This window comes from Nipponia nippon, unplaced genomic scaffold, assembly GCF_047370975.1.
Source record: "Nipponia nippon isolate SJK-2023a ecotype South Korea unplaced genomic scaffold, ASM4737097v1 scaffold_10, whole genome shotgun sequence".
Classification (NCBI taxonomy): Eukaryota; Metazoa; Chordata; class Aves; order Pelecaniformes; family Threskiornithidae; genus Nipponia; species Nipponia nippon.
In genome coordinates this window covers 15,387,669-15,411,413 of record NW_028262291.1, presented here as the reverse complement: position 1 = coordinate 15,411,413, position 23,745 = coordinate 15,387,669, and the positions used below count along the sequence as shown (strand labels likewise).

Here is a 23,745-nt window from a genome sequence, read left to right as displayed (position 1 = left end):
CCTTGATATGACTTTTAAGAAAACTGTTCTTGAATGGAAAATTGTTTCCCCCTACCTCCTCCTCCAACACACAACTCCCAGTTTAAGTCTTGTTGCAGACACCTCTAAGTCTATGTCAATATAAAGCCCAGATCTGGCACCTTTCATATATCAGAAGTTTATGATGGGTTTTTATACATATATGCATGTACTCCCATTCATACTTACACAGAAAATTAAGAAAACTATAGGGTTATTAAAAATAGGGCTTTAACAGATTTTCATGGAAAAATAATTTTACATGCTTCCCTGAAGTGTGCAACTAAACTCAGGGAAGGAACAGGTGGATCCGCATGTGGTGTAAATGATCACTGTTCCTTTAGCATTTTACATAGATGATGGTCTGCCCCGAGATTCCCGTTCTGAAGTAACACAAAGCAGGTGAATGACAAAAGGTAAATGGTAATAGTAGGCAAGGGTTGCAATAGTCATGCAAGATAGAATTCATCTCACTTGCTTGCATCACTAGAAGATAGGTATCTAGCCTAAATTAATTGTTTCTAGGTCCTTTTTAAGTCAGGAGAAAGGGACAGGCTCCTCCAGTGGCCAGTTTGTCTATTCTACTTCAGTTATTCATGGGCAAAACAGGGCAATACTGAAACATGCTATGGAGATACCTCTCTGCATGTATGTACTTGATTATAAAGGAATTCCACACAATTAGCTTAGACAGCTACTTTTAATTTCCTGAACTTATATGAGATATAATTGACCCTCAATGTTAGTTTATCACATGCACAAATTTTTATCCCCTTTAAGTGTGGAAAACCTTTATATGACTGGCAGCTTTTTTGTATTAACAAACTTCAATTATTTCATCAACTTACCGGTTACTCTTTACACAGACAGAACTACATCCATTTTAAAGAAATTCTGAATTTGTAAGAAGTGTAGTGATTCGACCCAGAAAGAAATTTTAAGCAAACATCTGAGAAAGCATAAAATTTTTGAGTTTTTCATTAAAAAAATCTAAAATAAAATAATGCTGGAAACTTAATTATGTTTTGGAATAGCTTGCTTATTGAACACAGAGCTGTTTATTTTATCCAGTGAAACCTTAGTAAATTTTTGAAGTAAAATTTGCAAGTAGCATACAGCTCCAGCTGGCTAATAATAGGACATCCTCTGCATAAGTATCCAGATCTTAAGGAGCAGTATCTCTGCATCTAAAGGGCAAGAGTCTAAATCTGAATGTAAGTATAAAAGCTGGAAAAGATTGAACATATGTTATTTCCCACCAGCACAATATTAAATGCAATTATTTTCTTTCTGCTAAAATCTTGAATATATCTTGCAACACAACCTCAAAGAGTCCCCTGCTGCTGTTGATTATAGTGAATCCCACTTCCTGCCACCCAGTAAGTCTTTGCAATTTTCTCTTTTTCGCCACCCTGTGGAGATAAATAATGTATATTAATGTGAAAATATAAACAGTAAAATCCCTTAATATTCTCCACAAAATAAAGCTTCTCTCTAAATCAAAGGATTTGTATCTTTCTTTAATTTTTTGAGCAAAAAGAAACAAGTTCCTCATGTAAGGGCTTTGAAAAGTTTGAATCTCACTCTTAGAAAACAAGTGTGCCAAATACTGTATAGGAGAGGACTGGGGTTTTTAGAATTGAAAAAGGATTCGGTATGGTGTACTACGTTTAAAGCACAGATTTTAGTCTTTTCTTATCTCAGTCTTTCATTAAATAGTCCTTAACAAATCCTTGTTTCACCTCCTTTGACTCAGAACCTTAGAAAGTATGTCAGAGTATTTTGTGGTGTTTTTTAGGAATTGCTACCTGTGCTGAACACAATGGTTACGGAGGATATTTTATAAAAGGTTCGTCATATGTGGCTACAAGAGATGTGTGCATTCAAATCTAATACATTGCTCATTCCACACTCAGCTTTCCCTGCTTTTGTACATTAAAGACCGTAACATGACAAATTTTCTTTGCGACTCTGAGCTCTAGAAAGGACAGGAAAAGCAAAGGCAGAAGCTATGACCCCTTGAATACTGCTTTACCATCTAGGTTTAGGTTTCAGTGCTTAAGTGGAAAATTACCATACTAAAGAAATTAGTACTTGCTGATCATAAGAGTTGGGGATTTGGGGTGCGTGTGACCATATTGATTATAAAGTGCTCTCCTTTTCCTCAACATATTTTTCTTTTTAATTCCAACTTCCACAAGCATGGGATCCTTTGCTGAACACTGCAAACATTTCCTAAGTTAATTTAAAAAAAACCCCAAAACTATAATGTTCCCCTTGGGCATACTTTTCTATTGCATAAATTAGAAAGCTAACTGAAAGAAAAATAATAAAAAAACCCCCACAGAACAGAAACCTTAGTTGCAGACATTTCAGATGGTAGTCTGAGAAAGCGAACCATTCCATATTACGAAAATGCCATCAAATTAAAATAATGGCAAAATACTGAGACAGAGGCAAATTGTGTCCCCTCCTCTGTGGTTGTGGCAGGCCAGCGTTCAAGGACCCAGCCAGGAGTATAATTTCTGTGGGAAGAAGGGGAGGGAGAAGGGAGGGTACCTTTTGTGTCTCTGGGCTGAGGAACGTGGTACTAGAAAAAACAGGCAGTTGTGAGCTGCATTGGATTAGCTGGTTTGGTACTTGGCATTAGTGCAATACCGGAGCAGGCTATTACAGACTGAGGGAGAAGTTGTTTCCTTCTTTTGTCCCCTATCTGCTCTTCCAATAACAGCTGCTGGGAAGGTATTTTCCCTGTGGTGTTTTTTGAAAGGTATACAAAATATTTTCAATTATGCCTTGCTGTTAGATTTCTGTGTAAATAGTTTGTATTATGGTAAAAATCCATCCAAATCAGGAAGACTGTTTGCTACTTTCAGCCCCGATTCTATAAATATTTATATGCATGTTTAGTTTTAACCATGTAAGCAGTATCCATTCGGGTGAAGTATGGCTGTAGCTGCAAGTTGGAAACTTGACCTACTTTGCATATCATTATGTATGTAGCATAATTTTAGTCCAAGAGAGTAGCCTGTAGATGGGAAGGCTGAGTTGTAGAAGAGTCCATCGAAGACATGAAATCTGGCCAACTAATATGAATTAAATATTTTTGTACTTTAGTGTAATGTATTCATTCATAACGGAATAGGTAGTAGGAATAGCATAAGCATTAACAGAAATCAGAATTTATTCAGTGTCTGAGGTAAAAAAAACCAGCTTGGATGGTGGCAACACAGGTGATTTATGAGTATCTTTTATGATTAGAACTGAAGTTTTTGGGATTATTTTACACATCACAAAGAGGTTTTTGTTTGTTTTGAAAATGTAGATATGATAAGATAGTGAAATTTTTTAATGTCAGGTTGGCTATGCATCCTCTTACTTGTACCAGAACATTATAACAGCAATTTTTAAAAGCATGCTTCTATTGAATATGATGTAGGACTTTAAGAATGTGAAGCCTGAACCTCATTACTAACTTGTATGAGTATTTTTACACTTTATCTATTCCATTAACTTAGTTCCTGATACTGCAGAAGTTTATATGCCTAGAATTATACAGAGTGAATAATTCTATTAGAGTAAATTGGACTGCTACAAATGTGTGAAGTGAAACGTGCATATGAGTCTTTGCAGGGCTGGGACTTTTAATGGTAATCTTGTTACGCATAAATACAATTGATATGTGAGGAGTCTTTTATGAATTAAGTCTCCCAACAGTCTCTCTCCATGTAGAGAAATAGGATAAGAAGATGAAAAGCCCAAAAAGGGTAGGCCCCAGCTTTTCAGAGACATATGCCTACATTCGCATGCATCCAATATAAGCAGATACGGATCTGTCTAAATTGAGCTCGAGGCATGCATTCTTTGAATTTTTTCTACTCAAGTGACTTGGTGTAAGTAACTTGTTCAAAAACACTCTGTAGGTTTGTAGCACAACCAGGAATAGAACCCACATCTCCTGACTCACAGTTATAGACCAGACGACTTCTTAAATTTGTGTGAAAAGTTAATTTGCCGTGTTTCTATATGAGAGGGAATTTATCAATATTGTTGCTACCTTCCAGTGTTTCATAATTTTCTTGCTATGATGCCATTCAATAAAGGTGTAGAACTGAATGTGGGCTTACCCTGTGTAGATGCGGAGCATCTGGTTTATACAAATGGTTTCCCACCAAAAAGGGAAACTTGGAACTGTAGATTTTTAATGCACAGATCTTGTGCTGTTGCAATGTTAAGAAGTCCTTGTTGTTATGAATGTGCATTATGAGTATATTGTACACAGTCCTGGTATGCAAATGTGTAGCATTCAGAGAAGTGAAATAATTCTGTGTTATTATTATCTTTGTAAATTGCATCTTAAGAGTTTGTTGAGGACTTTATGACGGCAGTTTTCTATAGTCACAGCCATACAGCACAAAGTGTTTCTTTCATTATTAACAATAACTGAGCCAATGAAAATGCTTTTAAATATACACCAGACAAGCAGTTATCCAGCTCTTCCTTCTTACCATCCACAAACCATCTTTTAGCATCTTATAAACGAGCATGTAAAATAGCTTTGTAAACATCTGCTTTTCATTGTTAATTGTCAGGGAAAACTAGAGATTTAAATGCTTCTTTTGTAGCATTCCTTAATCCTATCAGAAAGGATAGCTCTAGATGCTTCTCCCTTCTCACTGCAGATAGCTTCTCTAGGCTGTGGGGTTTCTCTTTTTTTCTTTCCTGTTTTTTGTTTTTAATATTGATAGTTTTCATTTACTTACAAAGAGCTTGTTTCATGTCTCAGTTTGAAAGGTCTTGCATATTCTAGTTTGTGTGGCAACTCAGTAAATTTAAACAAAATATACTATGTAATTATTGATTACTGTGTAAAATGTGTTGAAAATCCACATTTTTTTTTCTCATTAGGATCTGCTCAGTATTTTCTTTCATGTATAAACTATTGGATTAGGTATCGTATCATACATACGCAATAAGAAAACAAGAGTATATGTTCATACTGTCCTACAACAGCAAAAATAAAGAAATAGATTTTATACTGCTACAATACAATTATTATTTTTTAAAAAACACTGCCTTTATTTTGGTTAGCTTTTCTGTTCTAATAATCAAGTCATTAATGTCAGTTGAGTGTGTCTGGCAATGATTTACTTAAGGTAGCATTCGTAACACACAGTAGCTGCATTATACAGGAAAAATAAATCTATTCATGTTATATTTCCTACCTTTAAAGCTTTTTTTTTATATTGTATTATGGTCCTGGATTTGTAACATTTGACTTTTTGCTTCTTGCACACACAAAAGGAACATTCATGATTTAAAACTATTTCATGTTTTATATTTCTTAAACAGGAATAAATATTTTTTTTACGTATTTTGCCAAATCTGCTTCATTGGGAAAAGATAGATACTTTTTTTCAGTTAGAGTTTGAATGTTTCCATAGCTTTCGTCTTTTAATTTCGGTGGGTTTGAAGTCAAAGTCTGCTTAACTAGTTTCTCCAGCTCGGTTATAGTTTTAAAATAATTTAGAATTCTCCCTGTTTTGCTAATTAAATAATAATTGGAGGGTGCTGTTGCCTATCCATATTTTTATTCCTGCTTTTCAATATTTACTTCTAGAACTTCTTAAAAGAATTGTTACACGAACCTCAGCATCACTGCATGTAAAATTAATTGAAATTACATATTGTTGCAGTTTCTATGACAACCATATCATGATGCCAATGCTCTCAAAAATTTATAAACTACAATTTCAACTATGCTAATACCACTGAGTAGAGTTAACGTTTATTTACTTAATAGTCTTACTAGAATTAAGCTTTCAATACTTCATTTAAAAAAATGAGAAAAAGGTGTATGTCAGTGTTTTTCGTTTGTTTGATGTTGACTTTTTTGTAAAGGAGTTCTAATTTTTATGAGAACATTTTTTAAATCTAACTCTGCTACGTAATGTTGATGAAGAGCTTATTCAATCAAAACAAAGAAAATGTATATCATCAGTCACAGACTTTTAAATACAACATTCCAAAATAACTCTTACAGTGTAATCCACTGCGATTGATTTACAAATAGTCTTGTTTTGCTAGTGGAATGTTTAAGGCCAATTTATTCCTATTTCTATTGTCCTAGATGCTAAACCTCAAATGCTTGTGACATGAGAGTACTGATTCACTGGCATGACTTACATAAATAAAGTCACAACCGTAAGTGTCTGCATGACCAGGCACAGAATTATAAACCCCCTAAAAATATCTACTTATATTACTGCCTTCCTTTATTGTACACGTTAAAAAGCTTTGCTTAGTAACTTGATTTTTTTTTCCATATTAAATACATACCTTTAGGATAATCATGCTATTCCGTCAATCTGCAGGCTTTTAGAAGTTAGTTGATTTTAACAGTTTGACAGGGAACTCTATTACTCAGGCAACACTCACATTGGAATCAATGACTGTTTTACTTGAGTAAAAAATTTAGGACCAATGTAAGATGCCTTATTCAAGTTACTTCATAATTATATAGATTGCAATGACTTAAAAAATAGTGAGTTTTTCTCTCAAAACATAGTCATTTTATTCGGTCTAACTTGCACTTATTGAAAACGTGTGTTTTATATTCAAAATGCATGATTCTTCTGTATAAGACTTATTGATCATTGATTCAAATAGGAAATAAAACACCTTGATCTTTCAGTCATTTGTCTAAGGAAGATTCCAAAGCAGTCAAATCACATTTATTTTACTTCAGTCTTAAATTTGGTGTTACGTCGGAAAAACGTTTCATATAATTGAATGTTCAAATATGTTGAGATCATGTCGCATTTTAGTTTTTAACAGTCTGAATACTTTCAGCAGTTTCTACCCAATGTTCCCGGTTTAGTAAGCTATATTTAAACATGTTTTGAAAGATTTATACAGTGATTTGCTTCTTAGTCAACTTTGTTGCAAGAAGTTACTACTGCGTATTTTGGTTAGAAAACGTAAAGTGTTCTAAGAGGTGATCAAAGGGAGGAGACAGCCATACTACCCATTCAATATGCCATGATATATATAAGCTCCAGGCAAAATGGGACGATCTGAAACAACTTTGTACCCCAAAATTTCTTTGTAGACATTTTCACCTTTTTTTCTTGATATTTTCTAAACGGCTTATCCTTTCCAGCATCATCATTTTGATCCTCTTAATAGGAAGCATGCACTTTACATGCACAGGACTTGAGCTTCTGGGTGAAACGATTGACAATGACACGAGCCTACAAGATTAGGCCATATTATCACAAACTCACAGGAACACGCAATTTATAAGTGCACAGCGGTAGTAATATAAAATACAAAATCATTAGCCTGTCTTGAGGATTCCTTTTATTTCTGTTCGTGTGGCATATATATGTGGCTTAGTGGCAATGCATTTGTTTGCAATGTGGGCCAGTCCTCAGGTCAAAGACAGCTTTGTATATTTATTCTAGCCTTCATGTTTTTTTGGTTTTTTATATAGTATCTTGTTTGTAGCATGGTAGTTAGGTCAGGAACTTTAAAAATTGCGCTTTGGTGTTGCGATTATCGGGTTTTTTTGGGGGGTGGAGTACGAAACAAAAATAAACAGATGGAATAAATACAGTGTTATAATATGAAGTCTATACACATTCTGTTGAATTCCAGCACGTGCCATCAGAATGGGACATTGCCAGTGAAAAAAGAAAAGCACTATGGTGTGCTGATAAACCCTTACAATGGTTCATGGGGGTTTGCAGTAACCACGTTTAGCAAAGGTTTTGCTGTGATTGAGATTCTAGGGAAAATATTCAGCAACTTTTATGTTTATATCACTGAGCTACAATTTACTCTGAGCTGTAATATAAAATAGGATTACTGTGGGCTTTAAGGGGGGCTTCTAGCATGTCGTGTCCCCCCCCCAGCTCCTCGAACGTGCGTGCGGGTATAGATATGCCGGTATATCTTTCCGTCCTTCCTCATTCACAAGACGTGCTCAGCTATTCCCAGCTAAAGCTGGGAATATCGGTATAATACGTGAGGCCACACAGGTGTATGCTCGAGGAAGAGATGCCTTAGTATGACGGCGATGACTGCTGTAAGCGTCTCTTGCGTGGCTTTGGGTTGCTTCTGAAAAAGTACATTTAAAATCATTGTTAATCTTGAACTGCTTTTTTCTATGTTAACTGTTTTATGGTCATCCTATTATACGGAGATGGGAGTAGAAAAATTATTAAGATGACAAGTAGGCAAATCCAGCTGTTAGGTGAAATACCCAGCATAGGAGGAGCATTTCAGTGGAAATGTTTGCACCTTCCCGAGTAACGCTACTGTTTTTCTTTTTTTACTCTATACCTGCAAAGTATCAGGTACTCAATCTTAATGTGATTTCTAATTACAGCTGAAGGTAATTGCCATTTTTTTGGAGCGTGTTATTAGTGTTCTCATGATTTGTTTGCAGAGCTTACTCTGCCAGTGCAACTTGTAGCCAAGAGTTTGGTGACTTCAACTTTGCCGGTGCAGTTAGTGCCTTTCTGGGTGCCAGGGTGCCCTGGGGTGATGACTGCTTTCCGGCGGCTGGGGAAGAGCAGCAATCCCACCAGCTGCTGAAGGTCCCACAAGAGGACCCCTTCCTGGTTTGAGGCTTTTCGTGGATGTAAGGCTAAGAACTGCAATGTGTTGTGATGCATTGTGCCCCTGTATAACAGGATCTGTCTCCTAAAGCTGATCCGTTCCCATAGCTTTCATGTGCCTGCAGCGTGCCTATGGAACTCACTGTGCTGAGTCTTGCCTGCAACTTTTAGCAGTGTCACCCCAGGTACTGTCGGTGGGTCATAACAGCCTAGTCTTTTTTTTTTTCTTTTTTCCGTTCCCCTTCCATTAAAAAAATAAAACAAGTGTAGATTATAAACTATAAACCCAGCCTCTGGCTTGAAATCACCGAAAAGGCTTGAGAAGCAAAACCCTCCAGGAAAGCCCGGGCAGCGCAACTGGCCTGACTTTGGCCGGGGAAGGAGGCAGAGAGAAGCTGGGCAGGGGGTTAGAGGCACCCCCGGCACACGCTGCGGGAGGAGGCTGCCGCTGAGCAGGGAGGTCGGAGGCGCTTGGCGGAGCGGGGCCGGCGGGGGAGCGGGGCCGGGGTGCGCTTTCCTCCCCCCCAGCCCCTCCGGGGGAGCGAGCAGGGTGCGCTCGGCCCTGGTGGGAAAGGCAAAGGCAGAAGAGGGACTCGGGGCAGACGGTCAAGGAAAACACTGCTGTTGGGTTCGTTCTTTGTGCCTTCCCGCCTCCCTAACTTCGCCTTCAATTCGTGAGAGCGAGCGAGAGCCTGTCTGGCCCCGCAGCCCCGGGGGGCGGCTGCCGGGCGGCTCCCGCGGCGCAGCCCCCGGCTCCGCGCCCGCCGGCAGCGGCTGCTTCGGTGACTTTCGCGCTGCCGCTGAGGCTGTTTGTTTTGCTTTGCGAAGTGCTAATCCGAGAGCTCCTTGGCAGGCGGCTGCTCTCGCTGCTCTCTTTGCACTCGCCTCACGGTGGCGTTTTAAGCACATAAACAAAGCCCGAGTGAGCGGAGAGGCAAGTGTGTTTTCTAGTTTACCTTTATTAGAATAACAGTTCCGTTAATGTTTTGGATAAATCAAATCTGTCTATTAAAGCGGTTCAAGTACAGGAGATGCGCGGTGCTCCACGTCAGTGGAAGGTGTTTTCATCTTCCCGGCCGGCACAAAGCCCGGCGGAACGCGAGCGAGTCTCTGTCAGCCGAACAGCACGGTCTCACCTGGGGTTGGCTTTTTTCCCCTCCTTGGCTCTCTCCTCCCCCAGCCCCCCAGGAGAAGTTTACAAAGAATGTGATTGAAAGTTTAAAGCAGCAGATGCCGACGTTAAACTCCAGCTTGATTTGAGTATCACGATCTGAAACACAGCCCTGAGCCGCCGCCCTCATTAACACAGAAGCATGCCCCTGGGACCTGGGTTACCCGGAGAGAATAAACACAATATAGAGTCATCTTACCTCCGAGCCGGGAGAGCAACGTTAGGGGTAGGAGAGGGGAAAGTGCGGCTCTCCTCCATCCTACCTCGGCCGCTCTGGCGCAGGGCTCCGGCAGCGCTGCCGCCGCCTGCCCGGCTGGGATCCGCTCCCCCCGCCCCCCGCAGGCAGTCCCCAAACTCAGCCCAGCGCAAATCCAGAAGTCAGGGGCAGCGTTTCGAGTCAATCCGTGCCGGTGCAAATCCCCCATGGCTTCTCTCCGCCAGAGCGTGGAACAAAATTGCCGGTTACCCTGAGTTTTTTTTGTCAGGCTTTATTGGCACTCTAGGAGCAGGTAAGGCGGCTGCCGGCTGCCAGCGATTCCCGTTGCACTTGCGGAGAGCAGCAGAAGCCGGTGGAAGTGGGAGTGTGGTCTGCTCTTCATTAGGGAGGGGGGAACGGACCCTGGAGGTGATGCAGTGAAACACTTCTACTTCCTTGCATTGTGTTTGTTACAGATCACGGGCGCTCTCCTTTTGTAACATTCACTTCAAGCATTCTCAAACCCAACCGGAATAAGTTCCGATCCTCCCCTTCGGTTTACATTGGGGTTGTCAAAGGATTAAATAAATGAAACTTTATTTGACCGTGGAGTTTACAGACCCTGGGATCCCTGCGCGCTCTGGCCTTATTCTAATTCTATAGCGGTAATTACCCTTCGTTTCTTTAAGTGCAATAGATTTATTGCCTTAGAGACTATGCACAGTTTGATTGAATTATTCATTTTTTTTTCTTTGGTGTAGACTGCATCTGGGGACTGATGTGACGTGTAGATTTTTTTTTTTCAGGAACAAAGGGAATGTGGAAATGAAAGAGAGAGGGAGAGAGAGGCTGGCAGATGTGATGAGATGCGGTGAAGGTGTATCCAGCTTGGCACTCCCACTCCTCTCTTCTCCTCTCATTGCAGCCCTGGGTGACTCTCAGGCTAACACAAACAGCTTTTCTTCCGCAGCCTGCCCTCTGTCACTGTAAGTACAACAGCCTTCTCTTATCAGCATGCAAATTCCAGCCACTCACTACCTTAGCCTGGTGTTTGCACTTTAGATTTACAGAGGGGACCTTTAAAATGAACTTTCCGAGACAGGAAGGGGTTTTCATGTCAAACTTGCTTTTATTTTCTTTGTAAAAGTTTATGTGGTTTTTCCAGGTCGTATGTCCCCGTCCCGTCCCCCCCCCCCTTTTTTTTTTTGAACGGGGGGGTGGAGTGGGGAGATTGTTGCTGCGGCTTTTTGCTTCACTATCAAGATGATGCACAGTTTCAAATGAAATTAAAATCTGCTTGATCCTCTTTCCGCCAGGACAATAGATTGTGTTGGCAGATGACGCTGTAAGGAATTCAGAGTTTTTGTTTTCAGTCAGATCTTTAGCTTTGGGCGTTATAAAATGCAAACGTCCCCTAAATTTTGAGGAGATCGCCAGAGGTTCTTGTTCTAGGGGAACTCGTATCAGCTGATGGGTTTGCTTGTGAAGAACCGTGCAGTAATATGCTTCTATCTAGTCTAACAAAACTTTCTCCCAATCGGATGAGCAGGCTTTAACTTCTTTTCCTTCAGCTTTCTCTCAGATGCTGTTGATTATTTTGCAAAAGTTTCTCTGCACATCTTTAACAAGCCTATAAAAAGTCTTCATTGTCGGAGAGTGTCAGCAGAGGGAATTTATAAATACGCCTGTTAATTGCCCGGCATTAATTGGGGAGAGAGGGGAGTTCAGAATTGGGTGAATGACTTTTAAGGTGGAATCTCTTGCCCTTTGAATCAAAACTTCTGAGACTGTTCCACCAGCTCTACAGGAGTTGTAGGTTTGCTCATCACGTTAAAGATGCGGTATGTAAAACTTAACACACAGACAGGTTGCTTCGCTTGTTGAACATTGCTTTACTTTAACGTCTTTAATGAGAGAGACGGCGCAAAACGCAATGACAGCTGCGAACAGGTAAGTGCCCCGACGTGAACCGAGCGCCTCCGATCCCTTCCCTCTGCAAGGACCCGCCGCAGCTCAGCATCCCTCCTCAGCATCTGCCTGCGCTGCCTGCTCTGGCTGCTTGTAGCCTTAATGAAGCAAAAGCGAGGGAAGTAATTTAAAACGCGGTCTCTAAACGTCTGGTAACGCTAAAAGTAAAAGCGTTTTCTTGTTTCTCGGCACGTGTATACGTATCTACACGGCGGGTGTTCACTTCTGCAAACAAAGAGGGAACCACAATTATTCCTGTGCAGCGCAGACACACGCACATTTGCATACAATGCCCAAGGAGTCCTCCTCTTCTACCGCCGAGAAGTTGGAGCTCTCTGGCACCGTGTGTTACATCTGTAACTTAATTGATCACACAGGGGAAGCAACAAGCTAGAGAGGGTTACTTGCGCTCCGCCTGGGAAGGGGGACGCATCCCTGCGGCGTCCTGCCCCAGCCGAGTGTCATTCTCTGCACAGGGGGGTCGGCAGCGCAGCGAGATGCTCCCCCGATTTGGAGGTAGGTGGGCGGTTAGATTTAGCTGATGCCTTCATTATCTCTTGTCCCATTACCGCCTCGTACTTAATAAGGACGACGCTACATTTGAGGAGTGGGTGGTTGTGTTATTTTTTTTTTTTCTTTTCTGTTTCTTTCTTGAAAGAAAAAAACTTCCAGTTACAAATTGCTGGGGTTGCAAACTCGGGCAGGATAGTTCGTCCTCGTATTCTGAGTACATCTCTTTTCTTACAGAGCTCTTTCTTTTTTTGCGCGCCAAAGCTACTAGTTATGCAAAAAGTCAAGGTGTTGCCTTTACTTGCGGCAGGTTTAAATGTGTTACAAGGAAAGTGTCAGTGACCAATCAGGGGAATTCTTCTAATTAAAGATTAAAAAGGACATAGCACTATCTGGGAAGGCAGCTCTTTCCTGTTGTTAGACCCAGAGCCCGGATAACTGCAGCAAGGTGAATACTTTGAATTAGCTGAACGCAGGTGAATACAAACTCAGTATTCACAATCTTACAATTTACCCCCTGTCTCCGAATTCCAGTTTTTCTTAGTATCTTTTACTAAAATTGAAAGAATGCATGGAAATCAGCTACTATGCCCTCAGCCAGCTAATTTGATGGTAAAGCTTTACTAGGTAATTTTAAAGTTGTTTCAAGGTGTTCGCTGCTTGCCGAATAGGACTTGATTGCTCCTTTTATTGCAGTGGAATTGCCCCAAATACTGCCTGAAATAGGTCCGCTATTCCAAGAGGTTCGGACTTAAAACTCATTTTCCCTGGACTGGACTCGAGAGGGGCGATAGTACCTCGGATAGCAAGGTAGAGGATGCAACGTGCACGGCTCTGGTAGCGTGTGGAGTTTTACAGCTTGTTAGCGAAATGAAATAGAGCCAGATCAGATCAGTCCTGTGCCATCACGTTAACGCTCAATTTTCATCGCGTCCTTATGAAGCAAGATTCATTCGCAGTAGGGCTGAGTATGCGTCTGGGTCTAACCTAGTCCGCAAATTTCTACTTGAGAGAGGAGGAAAGCGAAATCAGGCTTTCTCCTCGTCTTTTTGGCCTCTATAAGTTATGAAGCTATTTTAAAATTAAAAAGTTTCTCTGTTACTAACTGTTCCAGGCGCCTTCTGGAAAATGGGGAGAAAGTGCCAAAAATACAGAGATGAATCAACAACTTCTCTCTCTCTCCCTCATTTTGTGGGCTTGAGGTTGCTTTCCGCACTCCCATCTTAACAACAGTTTAGCCTAGGTGTGAATAATATCAAAAGAGGGAGACGTTAGCTTTGCAGCGCTGTTTGCCCACCTGATCTGCGGGCCCCTGACAGTTTGAAAGACTCTTTTATGTTTACCTTTGGAATGTAAAACTACAGCAGAGAGACTTTCTTGGGTTTGCAGTACTCTGTGCCACTGGTTGATTTTCTCCTCGGCTCCTTATAGTTTTCCCTTCTTTCTCCCAGGCCGCCCCCCCCCCCCCCCCCCCCCCCCCCAATTAGCACTTCCAAGGGAGCGTGAGTTCCTAAATTGGTATTCAAGCTGATATTCAAGTCCCTATCTGTTGCCTTTTGGTAGGCAGAGAGAGAGATATTTATATATTGCCGCTGCTAAAATCTCTCGGCGTCGTCACGAGAATCCCAACTTCAGCTCCAGTCCGTCCTACATCAGTTTTTCTTCTCCGGCCATACCTGTCTTTCCCTTTGCACCCTGGGCAGGTTTTGCCTTTCTGTGGAACGCGTCAGTAGGCAGGCTGTGGACTCGGAGTGCCTTCTCCTTCCTCCCCTCCCCTGGGTGCCTGTAGCCGGACTCCCATCCCTGGTGTCATTCATACTTTACAGTTCATCTGGTTTTTACCCCGGCGGGGCTGTGGGATCGGGCTCCTCAGAGCCCCATTTATCAGCTGTCAGTAAGCGCTTGCTGAGTGCTTTCCTCCTCGTCCCCGCTTCCCCACCAGTCCTTCCCAGCTCCTCCAGACCGTCTCTCTCCCGCTTTTTTTTTTTTTTTTTTTTTTTTTCCCTTTTTCTCCCCTCTTCTTTTTTTTTTATTTGATTTGCGAGCAGGAGCCCGGCAGGACCCTCGGCGTGCGCCTCCCCGCGCAGCCCGCGGGCGGGGGAGGGCCGGGGTGTCAGACGCCGCTCCCCCCGCAGCCCCGGCCCCGCGCAGCGGCTCTGCCGGGACCCCCCCGCTCCCCCTCCTCCTTTTCCGGCCCCCGCCCTCCCCTCCCCGCCCTCGCACCCCCTCCCCGGTAACTTTCTAGTACCTTTCCTCACCACTCCGGGCAATCAGTGGTCATTAGAGGAGAGAGGTTTAAGGTTTCATTTGTCTAATAGCAATGTGAGTGGTGATAGCTTCTCGGGGATGCGGCTGGCAGCCTGGGGTGATTTCACTTTCTGTTTTGTGCTCACTTTCTCCGCAGTTGTTGCTTTCCCCGCTCGCTCGCTCTCAGCCTCCCTCTCTCTCTCTCTCTCTTCCCCTCTCCCTCTCTCTCTCTCTCTGTGTTGTCTCATCTTGCCTGTGCTGTCTGGGCGGGGGAGCCCTGCCTCCTTTTGCCTTCCTCAGATCAATGCCCTGGCCACTCACTTTCTGATGTTGCACGACGGGAAATGCTTTGAATACTTACGACATGGCCGCTCACATTGATTGCCAAGATTGACAGCAGTAACCATCGCCTTCACTTGTTTCAGGAGGAAAAAAAAAATAATAATAATGAACCTGATTGTAACCAAATCTCCAGGCAACCCATCCGCAAACTTCTAACGATCGGGATCCTGCACATCCATGGCCCGGAGAAACACCAGCAGACTCTAGTTCATTTATTTTATTTTATTTTATTTTACCCCGAATTACCACCCATTTATTCCTCTTTCTCTCTCCCCTTTCACCTCCTCCCCTCTTTTTTTTTTTTTTTTTTTTTTTTTTAATGAAAATTACCGAAGCGCGTTGCAAAAAAAAAAAAAGGAGGCTCTCCCAGTGCTTTGTGCCACACTGGATCCCGAGGAGGTAACCAGGAAAAAAAAGCCCTATTGTGTTGTATACCTGTTGTTTGCTGTGGTGTGTAGTGCTGCGTGGCTTGGTGGCGGTGGCGGTGGTTTAATGGGTTTTCGCTGGATTTATGTCGCTTTGCAGGAGAGAATCCGGTTCCCCCTGCGCTGTCTTTAATGGGTTGTTAGTTGCAATTGAGTGAAGCAGCAGCGTCCGGAGGTAGATCTGTTGTTTAGCTTTTAACGTTGCTGAATTCCCCCCTTCCCCCCGCCTCCCCCTGCACGATTATTTACTTTTATACCACGAGGGTGTTGTTGGTGGCTTTTTTTTTTTTTTTTTTTCCTTTAGGGAAAAGTAGTTACAGTCTCGTCCCCGTGCGAGTTTCCGGGGCTGTTTGAATCCCGAGGCTTCCGAGACGTTAGGGGACCCCAGTACCTTGAAATCACAACACTTTCTCATCCTTCCCGAGTAGAGTTTATTTTAAAATGTAGTGACAGATCAGCGTTGTATTTTAAGATCACCCACGGCAGGCGAACACATGGTGCTGGGAAGATATTGTACGTAAGGAACTAACACGAGAGGGAGAAAGAGAGAGAGAGGAAAAAGAAAATCCGAAATAAATCTTTGGGAGCAGAGCGCTGCTGTCATTCCTCCGAAGTGCTCGCGTGGGTTTCTCCCCACGGATAACCCCAAAAGACGCGGGATGGAGAGAGGCGAAGCGAGTTTAGTGGCGCTTTTAAATTCTCCGTTAAGTTTGAGGTGGGTAACTGCTTTGAAGTTGGCCACAAACGAGTGCTCTCCCCGGAGCAGGGCAGAAGGGAGAGCCGCCGGAGCGTCGGCGGCAATGCCGGCTCTGCCCACAGCGGGGCACTGTCCCGAGGACTTGCAGCTCCGCGGCGGCGCCTTATCTCTCCGAGCAGAGGGCTTGGATAAAGTTATACCGAAAACTTTAAAATTGATATCGCACCCTAATTTGTGATACACAAGGAGGGGGGAAGAAAGCAGTCCATCATCAGAGAGCTCTGTTTACACCCGGGGAGGGGGAGATGCGTGCCGCTTTGTGGCAATATTCGACTTGGGATTTCTTGCTGCCTTAGCTCTTTGCCGGAGGTCATGCAAATCGACCTTAAAAGAATGCATAAGCCATAAATTAAAATAAACCCTTAGCCAGAGGCTGATCCATAAGTAGACAATACCTAACCTGGACAAAACGGCTTCCTTTGCGAGCTGAAAAAAAGAATAGTGCCTAAACTAAATGCAAAGTAAGTTTTCAGGAAGTATTTCACTTGCTGTTATTATTATTGTTGTTATTATTCTTTTAAAATAAAATAGTGGCAGTTGCAACCAGCTAGCGCAGCTGTTTACAGGCGGTGCTGTAGGATACGAGTGAGGCAAGGTGTGTCTGGCGGAGAGCTTGCTCTTTTCCTGGCTTTCACTACCTTCCAAGCTGTTTGGTTTTTGATGGGGGATAAGAAGCCTCTTTAACCGTATAAGCAATTTAATGTTTTATCTCGGATAATGCTGAAGAGTTTATGAACAAATCTGGGTTGCCTGCAAATGTCACATGCGCGCACACAAGCTGTGTCTATATATAATAGTCTCGGGGCTTGTTTTTTTTTCCCGCAGTTTTTGACAATTGTTCCATTCATGATCCTGAAAGGAATCATCAGTGGGAGCTAATGAGTGTGCCTCCGCGGCTTGCCCTGCTCCGGGGAGGAGCGGGCACCGGCGCTGCCGCCGAGCCCGCTCCCGTAATGCATGCACGCGTGTACCGGCGGCGGGGTCGCCCCTGCGGGAGCGCGGCTGTCGGTAGATACGTGAGACAGAACATATAGGCGTGATGTGAGCAGGTACTTCCACGCGTGCATTAATAACCGAGCTGCCAGAGAGCTGCTCCTCTGCCGAGGGAGCTTCCCAGCTGCTTGCCGAGCCGTGCGGAGCGGCGCGGAGCAGCCCGCCCGCTCTGCCGCAGGGGCTCTGCGCTGCAGCAGAGCAGGGCCTTGAGGTCAATCAGAGGCACCGATCACAGCCGTTCGGTTGCTGTCTTTGCTTTCTGCCGAGCGCTTCCCCGTCGTGTTTGGTGTTTTGGGCTTTTTTTTTTTTTTTTTTTTTTTTTTTTAGGACGGCAAGGAGTGAAAGTGGCAACGTGAAAAGACAATTAGTGTTGTGTCTGAGGGGCGGGGGGGCTGCGGGGAAAGTCAGCCTGGTGGGAGCCTGGGGACGGCAGATTAGTTCTGTCCTAGGGGTGTTTCCCAAAAACATAGACGGTGAAACTTTCTGTGATAAAGTAATATATCTTCGCCTGCTGTTTGTAGATAAGGTATATGTTTATTAAGCTAATTTAAATAGCCTTCGGCACACGAGCGGCACTTTGTTCCTACTGTTTTCTTTTACCCTCATTTTAACATTTTTGGTGTTTCCATCTTCAGTGGCGATCGTGAGGGCAGAAGAGCAGTTTTAGCCAGTCCCCAAACAGGGTTCGAGGTCCAAAAATTAACGAATTTCCCTTTCTGTATTCGTGTAATGGAGTAATTTTGAAACCTGTTTTGAGACTTCGACTTGACTTGACTTGTTTTATTGACGTGCTTGTGCCCACTCATTTAATTAAGCCATTATACCATAAAGTAAATAATAAGAATGAATGTGAGATATGTGCATGTAGTCTGCCATTATATACAACTGTTGCCCTGGAAAAGACGCTTTAAAAAACTTTTCTCAGCACACCATGATTCCTTGGCAAGATCTTATTGCAGGTTTTTGTTTTGAGCCAGGATATTTCGCGTGGTTCTGTGCTCACGACGTTATATGCGCACTACACTCAGAATATAAACAGCAAGCGTACCTAGCAGCTCATTCTAGTAAAACTAAGAAATAATCTATTTATAGTGAGTACATTTAAAAGAAAATAATGAGGTCATTTGGAGCATGGTGCAGTTTGAAGTAGCTCGACACCTGGCAGAAACTACATACGCGTTTTCTTCAGACTCTGCACTATCCATAACTTTTCCTTATAATACATTCTTGTGTTAAGTGAGAAAGGCTGTTTGTAAAACAATCCCCTGGCTGGTTCCAGTGTTGGGTGAAGCTGATCCTGTAATGGCATTTTGTTTTGAACAGTTGCTGTAGTTGAAGTTCCCTCATAAGGTAAGGTGGCACTGGGTCTGAAAGGAGGTCCAAATGCCACATTTATAATTAGACTGCCAATTCAGCACATTGTATCTATTGCTATACAGGGATATACTGCTGTGTCTGGTCTCTCAATAGACTGTATTCAGAATTAGCCAATTCAACTGCTTAAACTTTGGAGTCAAATTTAGAATAGGCAATGAGAGAAGGAAAGAAAGAAAACAATAATGCTTTCTTTTTTTCCTCAGCTAGCTATTAAAAGCCAAAGAATATACGGAAACCAACCCAGGCACTGCACTTGGAATCAATGCACCGAGCGCAGCCTGGCCAGCCTCGCCTGCAAAACCATTTTGAAGCGCACTTCTCCGGGGGGAGGGGAAGGTGAGCCCCGGGCACCGCTCCGAGCGCCGCTCTCCAGGCCGCTTCCCTGCCCGCCGCCGGGCTCCCGCGGCCGGGGGGGGGCGCGGGGGCCCGGGCCCGGCGGCGGCCCCCGCGGGGCGCAGCCCTGCCCCGGCCGCGCCGCGGGGCCGGCCGAGTGCCCTGCTGCCGCCGGCCGGGGCGGCCGGGGGCCCCCGCAGCCACTCGCTCCGCGCCGGCGGCGGCAGCGCCCTCCCCGGGCGGGGGCTGGCCCTCCGCGCCCCCTCCGCGCCCCGCGGAGCCCTGGCGGCTGTCGGAAGGGCTCCCGCCCCCGCGGCGGGCGGGGGCAGCCGCGGCCCCGCGGGGAAGGAGCAGCCGCCGCCGGGGGACCCCGCGCCTCCCCGGGCCGCGGGCTCCGGCTGCTGGAGTCTCCCCGCGTTGCCCCCGGATTTACGGTTCCTGGCTCCTTTTCTCCCGTCATACTTTTTGTTTCGCTCACTCTGATTTCTCCGGCCTCCTCCCCTAGAACTTTAATTCATTCAGCGATGAGAATGTAAGAGGCCCTTTGGTCTGCAATCTCGCATCCTCTGCTAAATGCATTATTTTCTCTCTCTCTTGCTTGCAGTTCGGTACTCTGTTTCAGTACTGCTGGGAGACTTAGCTGGGCGGCTTCAAAGCTCGCTCAGTTCCCTTCTCTGCTAGATGGTAGGGTGCAAACTAGTGCCATGTGTATAACACATAGCATGAAGGGAGTGAGACAGATGGCTGGCTCTCCCTGCGCGGAACTGATTCTCTGCTGAACTTATGCAACGCTGCTTCATTTCTTCCTTCTTACGTTTACACGCTGGTGAAAGCGAGAAGAGAAACAAAGTGGAGCCCGTCAGCTTCCTTCGTAAGGCCGCTAGTGCCTGACTTGGAGAAAATAATAGCTGACGTCCAAAGTTAGTTGCCTTCACTTGTCAATTTGATTTTGTTCACAAGTGGGAACTGCCAGTGCTTGTTCCCTAGCCAGTGGTTTTTAATATGTGGCCAGCAATTGTTAGTGGTCACTTCCAGCTGTACTTCTTTTGCTCAGTGGGGAAAAAAAATCCCTTTGGACATGTTTTTTGCATCTTTGATCATATTTTTAGTCGAATGTATCCATGTATGTCTGCAGTTCTTAGAGGCCTTGGAATATCTTGTGGTAATAAAGGCCAGAGCTTTCCTGATGATAGCAAACCCAAATATATTTTTTCTCAGTGGGCATTAGAAAGTTTCTTTAGTCATGACCTTATATCTGCTAAACACTGTAATCACCTTGGGAGATATCACTTCAGGAGGCATATCCATTAATCTTTTACACTTGGTTTGATTTCCCCCTTAAAAGTGTATAGATCACACTTAAAAGGCTTCTGTCAATTTATTTATTTATTTCACGGAACAAAAATTACTTAGGAAAGAGAAGTCGCGAGGCACTTTTCTTTATAGGCCGTACAATGGGGTGATGTATATTTCTTTTTCCATAGTGTGACTTTAAAGATCAGCAGGCCGGTTTGGCAGAGGTTGCGTGTGATGACTAAGGTTTTAAAAGTTATGTAAATAAGGGTGTTTGTGTATATATAAGCTATGTCAACTGAAGTGATACAACGACATATTTTTAAAACATTTCGGTTAATATAGTAAATCACAGAGACAGAGCTTTGAAACATTTCTGCATGATGTCAGAACCTGCGAGAGAAGTACTGCTTTATGATGTATTTATTCGGTAGTTCACATATAGCTTATTCGTCAAGTAGCAGCAAAAGACAAAGGTGCACGTTTCAAGTTTGTGCCTTAGTAAGCTGATTTCTTGTCATCTCTTTCGGTGTCTTTTTGTGTAATCTTTACTTACACCGTTTTCTATTTTTTCCTTAGGTAGAACAGCAAGAATGGGAACGTTAGGGGACTTACTACCAAAACACAGAAACTGAATTTCCTTTTATTTTATGTGAGCTGTTCAGAATTTTTTTAGCCACACGATTCTCCCGCAGTATTTATTGATGTATCATTACAGGCCATGACATCATATTGTGAAAACAACACAATATGGCAAATTCCTGTCATTAGTAAGGTTGTGTACCGGGCCGGTGTGATGTCCATATGAAATACATGTATATTTTTTAGAGGTAGTTCTGCGCAGAAGGGAGAGATCTGATAGATGTATTTGCTGGAAAGCAGCCGATTTCTACAGCGATAAAACTGGATAATTACATGTTCCCAAAGCCTTTTCAGCACAGAAGTAGGTGTTCTTTTAAAACATTATTCTGTGGCAACAACAAATATTTGTGACATCATTGTAAGAGATTTCCTGCCAATTTTTAGTTTACTGTCTTTCAGAAAGTCTAGAGTTCTTTGGCACTGGTGAAACTGCTACACATACCCATCGTATATTCAAGTATTCAGTGAAGTTTTAAATAATTCTCTTTCAATTAGTACAACAGGAACCTGAAAAATGGATTTTCTCTTAAAGAAACAAGAATCAGTACATAGACAGTTCTTTCCTCCTCTTGTATATTTTAAAATAGTCATATCAGTTTTATGTTTACTATTTTGTCTCTTTAAATTAAGAAGAAAGAAAACACTATCCCAAGTTTGAAAATCATTGCTTGGACATTAGTTTAATCAAATAGTTTTTGAGCCTTGTGAATTGGAAAGAAAGAGTAATATAAAATTAGATATATTGGTAAACTAGGTTAATCAGAGTCATTCATTTATAGTGGAGAATAAATATCTATCAATCGATGTTTTTTTTGAAGTCAGGCAAAACATTCCATCAAGTTAATGTGTTTAAGGGTATCATATCAGGCACAGACAGGTACTAGAAGTGATAAAAAACAGATAACCCGCAACAAAATGATTTACAGATGGGTCATTATCTTCTATAGAGAGGTTACACAGATCATATTCTTTATGAAAAGAGAATGTAATTCTATAGAGCTAGGAGAATTATCTAAATAGGTCTGAATATTTAATGTTTTTCCGTGTAACTGGTAGAATTCCTCAAAACAAAATGTTTTAGCCTTCTTACAGGCAGCATATTAATGTAAGACATAGAAAAGTACTGGGTTTGTATTTTAAGTATTCTTTATGTTTATTTAACCTGGTTGATAAAGTAAAGCTTGGGAAACATTTTGCTTCTTCCCGTGTGAACTTTGTAGCACATACCTTTAAAATATGCACAAAAATGTTACATGCAAATTAAAAAAAAAAAAAAAAAGCTGGGAAGTTTGATGTTAGTGATTTATTAGCTTTCAGAACCTATTTCATGCAGCAAGTGCCTACGTTACATCTTTTCTATCGGTGGTGAGACAGAATGTCATTTAAATATCTTTTCTTTCTTCTTGAGCTAGACAGAAAGGTGTACAGTCAATTGTTTCTCCAGTCGCTGGTAGACTGACATAAGGCAACAGGAAACTCTAAAACCTCAGAGGTGCGGTATTGATTCGATTCCTAACTGCAAATCCTTCATATCATTGCTCCAAATATCTAACTTTACACCAATATTACCCATTCTTTTTATAGTGACACCATGCTTAGTAAAAAACTTCTAAGCACGGAGGTCAGGTGTTGAGATTGGATTCTAGTTTATTTTTTATGAATCAGATAAAGATTTCTTTGCATGAGACCGTATGTGAAGATGAGAGAACAAGAACATTTCCATATCAAAGGCAATATATCTGAGGCTGCATAGTAATTAAAATGCAGTGGTTTGGACTCTGTGCACTAGCACTTACGCAGAGCGTTGTTGGGACCTTGTGCAGCATGCAGGCGGTTGTCTCTTGCATACTTCTAGAAATATACTTATAATTTTGTACAAACATTTATGCCAGTCCACACTTTTCTGTGGATAATTTGTATTTCATCCAAACCATTCAAAGTAGAAGTTATTTTTTGAGCAACCCCCTCATTATGGCTTTTGTGCATCAACTATTTTTATTCTGGTTGTTTGTATTTCCTCTTACCAGAATGATGGCTTGTTTATAGTCGTATTTTTTTGTGTGTTTCTCTAAGACCCCTTCCATATACCACTGAAATTTTACTACTTGCTTGAAATATCTTGTATTAGAAACAAAAATGCTAATATCTTTTTAGATTTATTGGAGATGGTGTGATTTCTTATATACCATACTTTGCGGCAAATTAAAAAGCATGTGCTGGAACACAATATTTTTAATGGAACAATATGTATTTACTAATTCTAACTAACTGTTACACAACATAAGGAGAATTAATGCATTACTCCAAGGACCTGCTGATGTGGGAAAACTGACATAAAATACTGCAGGGTGCTCCCTATCTGGATAGTCTTTTCTGGAATAAATATGACTTTTAATTCCTGAGTAGATTGCCCTGGTGAGGAGCTGCTCCGGAAGGGCTGCCGTTGAATTGTTTACTTCATAAACTATATTGGTCAGTGTCCCAGTGCGGAGGAGGCAGTGAGTGCTGCAAAGTTCCTCATTACTCATAGATACTCGTTCTACAGAGGCTCTGTCCATTAATACTCCAAAACTATTGAGGTGAAACTTTTAGGAAGTCTTCATATTTAAACAGATGTTTGTACTGTGAAAGTATTGTATTATGGCAATCTTGCTTCATTTTGTCTAGTTTTAGCTTACAATTGGTGTATGAATACGTGAGTGCTTTGAGCTACAATATCACACTTTCAGAGATGTTCTGCATGCTTTTTACATCTGTATTATTGTTGTGGATCGGCTTGTTAAACTGAGTTCCTGACCATTTGTGGTTAGTAAAAACCCATGGTATTTTTGCACAAGTAGGGGGGTTAA

The 23,745-nt window shown here is 42.5% G+C and overlaps 1 protein-coding gene and 2 long non-coding RNA genes across 5 annotated transcripts in view; 1 reads left to right on the top strand and 2 right to left on the bottom strand.

Annotated features, from left to right (window-relative positions):
* The window catches only part of LOC148057080 (uncharacterized), a 31,580-nt gene extending 20,590 nt beyond the window's left edge, over positions 1-10,990 (bottom strand). Inside the window, exon 1 of the long non-coding RNA XR_015701834.1 lies at positions 10,013-10,990. This is a non-coding gene — a long non-coding RNA (uncharacterized LOC148057080). The remainder of the gene's footprint in view (positions 1-10,012) is intronic.
* A 50-nt stretch (positions 10,991-11,040) lies between these two features.
* LOC148057079 (uncharacterized) lies at positions 11,041-15,710 on the bottom strand. Of its 2 annotated transcripts, none has more exons than XR_015701833.1 (3): positions 15,512-15,710; positions 15,096-15,149; positions 11,041-12,202 (listed from the first exon to the last, which is right to left on the bottom strand). It is a non-coding gene; the product is annotated as an uncharacterized LOC148057079 (long non-coding RNA). The 2 variants fall into 2 exon arrangements; XR_015701832.1 differs by having other exon boundaries at positions 11,042-12,202; positions 14,736-15,149.
* Positions 15,343-23,745, top strand: part of SOX6 (SRY-box transcription factor 6) — a 378,804-nt gene continuing 370,401 nt past the window's right edge. The window contains exon 1 of one of the 2 annotated variants that reach the window (XM_087745623.1): positions 15,343-15,475. The gene's annotated coding sequence lies outside the window, so the exon portion shown is untranslated. Of the gene's footprint in view, positions 15,476-16,465; positions 16,720-23,745 lie in introns of those variants that run through there. The other variant, XM_087745624.1, reaches the window with a different exon arrangement.